Here is a 6,690-nt window from a genome sequence, read left to right as displayed (position 1 = left end):
TAAGCACTCTACATCAGATGCCAAAACGTGTAGGTACTAAAATTATTGAAAAACAAAACTGCCTTAAACTTCCATCCGTATTCCATTGATGATCCACTTTCTAATTCGGATTCCGCTAGCATTTTGGACACGAGAACTTTATAAATAGACTCCTCATGTGAAGCAGTAACCATGGACTCCTGCAATAAACAGCAACAATAATGGCAAGACCAACAGCGCAGATAACTTTTCAGACTATATCTGGAAATATTTAACAACATAAGAAGAAAATCTATACATTCAGTAACATGAGAGAGACATGACACAGATCAAATTCATTTTATCATTCCAAGAAGATCACCAAAAATAATTCCTTTTACAAGTGGCTACCAAAACACTCAAGCAAGCAAGCATATCAGTGTTGCAGCCAATCAACCATTATGTAAAAATTACTACTACTGCAGCTTTTATGCTTGCTTACATCTACTGGGAACCAAAAGAATAAGATCTCAAGTTCCAACCTCTTTAAATGGACACGAGAACTTTATAAATAGACTCCTTATGTGAAGCAGTAACCATGGACTCCTGCAATAAACAGCAACAATAATGGCAAGACCAACAGCGCAGATAACTTTTCAGACTATATCTGGAAATATTAAACAACATAAGAAGAAATCAATACATTCAGTAACATGAGAGAGACATGACACAGATCAAATTCATTTTATCATTCCAAGAAGATCACCAAAAATAATTCCTTTTACAAGTGGCTACCAAAACACTCAAGCAAGCAAGCATATCAGTGTTGCAGCCAATCAACCATTATGTAAAATTACTAGTACTGCAGCTTTTATGCTTGCTTACATCTACTAGGAACCAAAAGAATAAGATCTCAAGTTCCAACCTCTTTAAATGGGCACTGAACCAACTACAAACCACATTATCTATATTTGGATGAAATGCACACCCACCATATCTATATTTTTGATGAAATGCACACCCACTATTGGCCACTTCCCTTCATTCTGAGGATGGTAACCAAGGTTAACCAGCCAGTTGCAATTTTGGCAAACTAATCCAACAGAGACATCGAATGAAAACTATGCCATTCACAAAGGCAGCCAGCCTAGAGACTTGACTCTGCAACCTCACACTTGCAATTCATAGCACTTTAACCACATGAACTAACTCATCAGGTCACAATCACCTATAACTGTTATTATCCTCTTTCGTATTCTTTGTAATATTATGCTTATGCTACAAATATATCTGCAATGATTGCTAATTTCAAGTGCACTTTGTCTCCGTGTACTTATGGTCAAGCATTTATCTTCTCCCCTTACATTCATGCATTGCACTTTCTTGGTGCAAATTCCTCATCATGAAATTGTTCATGGAACACCTCCACGGATTCATAGAACAGCCCCACTGAAAATTTTAGGCCAAAAAGAAATCTGATCTATTGGATACATGGATGCATCGAAGTTCGATAGCTGAAAAAGTCAAATCAACTAGGAAAGTTAATAGCAGAGATCTTAAATCATAACATCTCAATACAGAGAAGCTGACTCACACTATTATTATGTTCCAACAAACATGCTTGGTTTGAGCGAAACTACTTCAGTAGCTCAGAATGTTGTAGTGTCTTAGCAGTCTATTGGCTTCTCTCAACCCACTCAAATAGGCACCATGAGTTGTTGAATAATAGTGCCTATCAGTAGCCTCACCTGCAAACAAAATTTGCAGAGGCTTGCTGCTAGTTTGATCCTCTGCATATGGCAATGGCTCAGCCAATATATCAATATCATCCCCTGTTGAGCCCACAGGAACATAGGTATAAGACCCCCAAAACAGAGGATTCCTGCCCCAGTCACTCCTCAGAATGTCGTCTATCACAGAACTCTTATCTCCCTCACCAACGTTGTTGCTTCCCTTCTTCAGATCCATGCCGAATGCAGATAAGGTATCAAGGAACCCCTCAATGACCTCCTGGTCCGATAAGGACTCCATTGTAATTGCTTCCTTTCCCACAAACCACGCCAAAACAACTTTGGATTGCTTGTGGATTCGCACTACTGCGTAGGTTTTCCTCATCCACCATGGAATCAAATCATCACCACCATCACCATGTTTCGGCCCTGCAAAGACCAACTTGACATTGGGGATCTCTGAAACATCAGGGCCCATATGCAGCAACACCTTATCCACAACGCCGAAGCCAAGTCTGCTGATTGCACTGACTTTGCGGGGTGGCAGGGGTGGCTGGAAGCCATGAAATACAGGGACCTGTGGATTCTGATCCTTGCTACTATCTGCATCATTCTTATTGCAGTTTTTGATGACAGACTTCAATACACCCAATGAAACAGTGAGGATCACATGATCAGCCTCAACATCAACATCAGGCCCCTTCAACAACACGGCCCTTCTCCCACCAACCCCCACCTCGCAACCCCCACCTCGCAACCCCAGGCTACACTCTCAACCTTAGCATTGTACACTATACTCCCCTCAGGTAGCCTGTTCACAAGTTCCTTCACGACACTAGAATACCCCCTGGGGATGGACAACTGTTTCCCAGGGAATTCCCAATACTCACTGAAAGACTCAACGTCCACATTATCCAAATCGTCTGCAGCAGTGGTGATCCTATCATTGTGACACCGGCTATGAAACACAGCCTCCTGCAATGACCTCAGATCCCAATTGGGTCTTGGCTCCTCTCCCAATTCTGCCGAAATAGCCAATGGGGATGTAGATAGGGCTTCGTTATTCTTAGCATTCTTCGCTAAATATTCCTCCAACCCTGCTCTCAGATAAGCCCCCAAGCCCCCGTTTAAGACCCCATGCTTGGGCTCCGCCCCAGCATGACCATTTGGTAAAATCATATCTTGCGCCTTACCCAATAAACCCTTGTACAGTCTAACCATTGGATCTACCAAAGATGGAGGCACCAATAACCCTCCTTCTGCCAAAACGGCCGAAATGTCCCTGAGATCATCCATGAACTCCCACGGCTTCTCCCTATCCTCCATGGCACCAATCTGCTTAGCGATGGCATAAACAGGGCTCCCTTCAATACCATGAATCCATGTTGCCCCCCGTTCTACTCTTTCACCATGAAATTCAGTGCTGCAGATCCTTCCTCCGGCTCGATCGCTGGCCTCTAAGACCACGAAATCCAATTTGTTTGAGGCACAGGCCTCCATTAAATGATTTGCAGCAGAGAGGCCCGCCATTCCTGCTCCTACTATGACGATACGGGGCTTTCTGGCTATATTCATGATGTTTTCCGATGCAACTAACTGGTATATTTCAATTTTTCGAAACCCAAATGGCGTTTTAGTTCTTCTGATGCACCCAACTGATAATATAAGCCAAATGACGTTTTAGACTTTCTGATGAACCCAACTGGTTATTTCAGTTCACTGGTGTACCCACCTGATCTTTGACCTACTCAAGGGCTGTCAAAGACAGAAAACGAAGGTATCTCTTGTGGATCTCTGAGAATGGGATCACTGTCTATGCTTTATATGGATGTGGAGCTCCAGTCAGATACCATCGTTGATGACACATGGCCAACAAGATGGGTTATGGTGGGCCAAATTGCATGGATTTATGTGGCGGGTGCAGCAGAAACATCCCCTTTTGGGTGCTTCTATCATGCATTATTTGCCCTGCAAAATACTGCAAAACACTTGCCATTTCTTGATCAATGCTATATTGGTTTGTATTGTAGGCAGAGATTTAGAAAGTGCCTATCTTTATTTTTAAGTTTGTTTTCCTTTAGTTCAATTCCGTAAGGGTAAAACGGCGACGTGCATGGTAAGACGGCTGGGGAGGATGGCTTTCGCTTCCCCCAGCCGCGATCGAATCCTGCAGCAGTGATCGTGGACCCCGCGCGTTGCGTTGGTTATCTGTTGGTTTCGGTCTTTGAACAATTTGTAACGGCTATGCCGTAAATTTTGAAATTCTGCTGGCTTCGGCCATATGTTGCCATAAGTTGATTTTCTTTTACCGAAATTCTGCTGGCTTTGGCCATATATTGCCATAAGTTGATTTTCTTTCGGCCATATGTTACCCTAAGTTGATTTTCTCTCTGAAAAAAAAAAGGTAAAAGCCATGCCAGTAACTTACCCGAGGTGATCTGCAGGGTAAAAGCCATGCCAGTAACTTACCCGAGGTGATCTGCAGGGTAAAAGCCATGCCAGTAGCTTACCCGAGGTGATCTGCAGGGTAAAAGCCATGCCAGTAGCTTACCCGAGGTGATCTGCAATTATCGACAGACTCAACATGGTAGTGGATGACTCAGCAAAAAAGGGTAAAAGCCATGCCAGTAGCTTACCCGAGGTGATCTGCAGGGTAAAAGCCATGCCAGTAGCTTACCCGAGGTGATCTGCAGGGTAAAAGCCATGCCAGTAGCTTACCCGAGGTGATCTGCAATTATCGACAGACTCAACATGGTAGTGGATGACTCAGCTCCTTCGAGTAATTAGTTGAATTAAGTTGATTTTCTTTCGGCCATATGTTGCCATAAGTTGATTTTCTCTCTGAAAAAAAAGGTAAAAGCCATGGCAGTAGCTTACCCGAGGTGATCTGCAATTATCGACAGACTCAACATGGTAGTGGATGACTCAGCTCCTTCGAGTAATTAGTTGAATTGGCTCCCCCAGTAGTCAGCTGAATTTGTCGCGAACAGCCTTCCAACCAGACGTACCTGTTCAAGTAGTCAGCTGAATTTGTCGCGAACAGCCTTCCAACCAGACGTACCTGTTCAAGTAGTCAGCTGAATTTGTCGCGAACAATCTTCCAACAAGACGTACCTGTTCAGGTATCTCCAGTCACTTGGGGGGCACATATCATCCACCAATCCTGGCCAATGTGGACTTTTTTTTTAGGAGAGAAAAAACCAACTATTTTCTATTAATAGATTTTTTTTTACATAAAATCAAAATATTCCTCAAGCTTTGTTTACATGCATGTTTTCCATTGCCCTAAACCAATAGAAGTGTCCAGATTTTCCATTGCCCTAGACCAACAAAAGTGTCCAGATCTAATCTTGGAATAGAAGTGTCTACATGTGTGCATCATCTTTACTAGTAATCAGATTGTGATCGCTGAAGATGAAGATAAGTGCTCCGTTACATGTTTTAATCATAGCAAAGAACCACATATAATGGTCATTTTCAATATATTGTTTCAGTCAAAATATAAAATATCACAACAGAAAATTTAGTAAATAGATACTATATGAACATGTGACAATGTCTAGCCAATGCATATATACCGAGAGTCCATCTCCTTGCCCTAGAAAAAGGTAGTGTAAAATATGCGCTGGATGTTGGTGAAGCCTTTTTTGGATAGTTTATTAGCAATCGAATTTTGCTCACGATATATGTGAGAAAAAGACAACTCCAAAAATTTCTCTCGAATATTTTTGATACGCTGCATCTAGTTGATGATCTTGTTGGGTCCGAAAATTGTATATCCCTGAACCCAGTGAATGGCCACCTTTGAATCTCTAAATATCACCATTGTGTTAATGGAGAGCCATCTTGTGAAAAATAGTACACCCCAAAGAGCAAGAATCTTTGCATGAATGTTAGTACCCTGGTCACAATTCCATATAAAATGAAAACCAAATTCAGGATGGATAACAATATATACCCCACATCCATAGTTCCCACTATTGGTCGCCCCATCAAAAAACCGACAGGGAATCTATCCCAAAGGTTGATGAGTTGGATTCGTCTCTCATGCTTCTTATTTTTTAGAGGCCAATAATCATTGAAGAGAGTTGTAATGGAAAAACAACATTGCCATATATCCCAGCTTGATCCCTAAAAAATACAGGCATTCTAGAATCATCAAATTCCCCAAAAATTAATAAAGGAATGGAACACCATTTTTTGTGAGCAAAGTACCAATTTTGTATGCAAACATCAATAGAGATAGTGTCCTTTCCCGTGATTTGAATCCTACAGTGTCTGCGGAGGAGATTTGGGGGCTTATAGGCAAATTGGATCCATTGGTTTACTTTTTTAAGGACCTCTTTAGCCAAAACCACTTGGTGGATATCCATCATGATCCCCTCATTCCTACATGGAAGAATGGCCACACTAGGGATGCAGGTATTGCAAAAAGACTTGACCGATTTTTGGTGTAGGAGAATATGGTCGAGTGTATTGGTATTTTGTGAACATGGGTATCCTTGGTTGGCATTTCCGATCGTGAAACAATTTTTTCCGAGTGGATTGGGGATAATTCGTGGCAAGGCCTCCCATATAAATTTAACCACACTTGGCTACAAGACAAGGATTTTAATGTTTTGGTTATGGATTTATACAATACCTGTCATCGATCCTGCACATTCTAAAATGGATATGTTTAAGCAAAAGCCAATGTGGACTTTGTACATCAGCCTTGATCGAACACTAATAAAAAGTACTTCAAATTTGTAAAATGTCACATATGACTATGCATTGAATCACTAACCAACCTTTTTATCTTCCAATGAAATTTGATACTTTTTTTTAGGAGAAAAAAACACTTTTTTTTTCATTATAATAAAAAAAACGTGCATTCGCTGAGTTTTATCACATAGTCATCAGTTCTCGTGAGATTTATCTGTGTATTCCTTTTTATATGCTTCTACTTTTTTCCTTTACATCTGAGACAAAAAGCTATACTATATCCACATATAGATAGTAT

General features: G+C 41.2%; 1 pseudogene across 1 annotated transcript; it reads right to left on the bottom strand.

Moving 5' to 3' along the window:
- Positions 1-690: 690 nt before the first annotated feature.
- On the bottom strand, positions 691-3,689 carry LOC149190003 (putative polyamine oxidase 5 pseudogene; annotated as a pseudogene). Its single transcript, XR_016255953.1, has 2 exons — positions 3,340-3,689; positions 691-3,280 (listed from the first exon to the last, which is right to left on the bottom strand). The product of XR_016255953.1 is annotated as a putative polyamine oxidase 5 pseudogene (transcript).
- Between the last annotated feature and the right edge of the window lie 3,001 nt (positions 3,690-6,690).

This window comes from Pinus tabuliformis, chromosome 3_1, assembly GCF_031772625.1.
Source record: "Pinus tabuliformis cultivar Carrire ecotype Pingquan chromosome 3_1, CPIR1, whole genome shotgun sequence".
In the NCBI taxonomy this organism is placed as follows: Eukaryota; Viridiplantae; Streptophyta; class Pinopsida; order Pinales; family Pinaceae; genus Pinus; species Pinus tabuliformis.
This window is presented reverse-complemented; position numbering and strand designations above follow the sequence as displayed.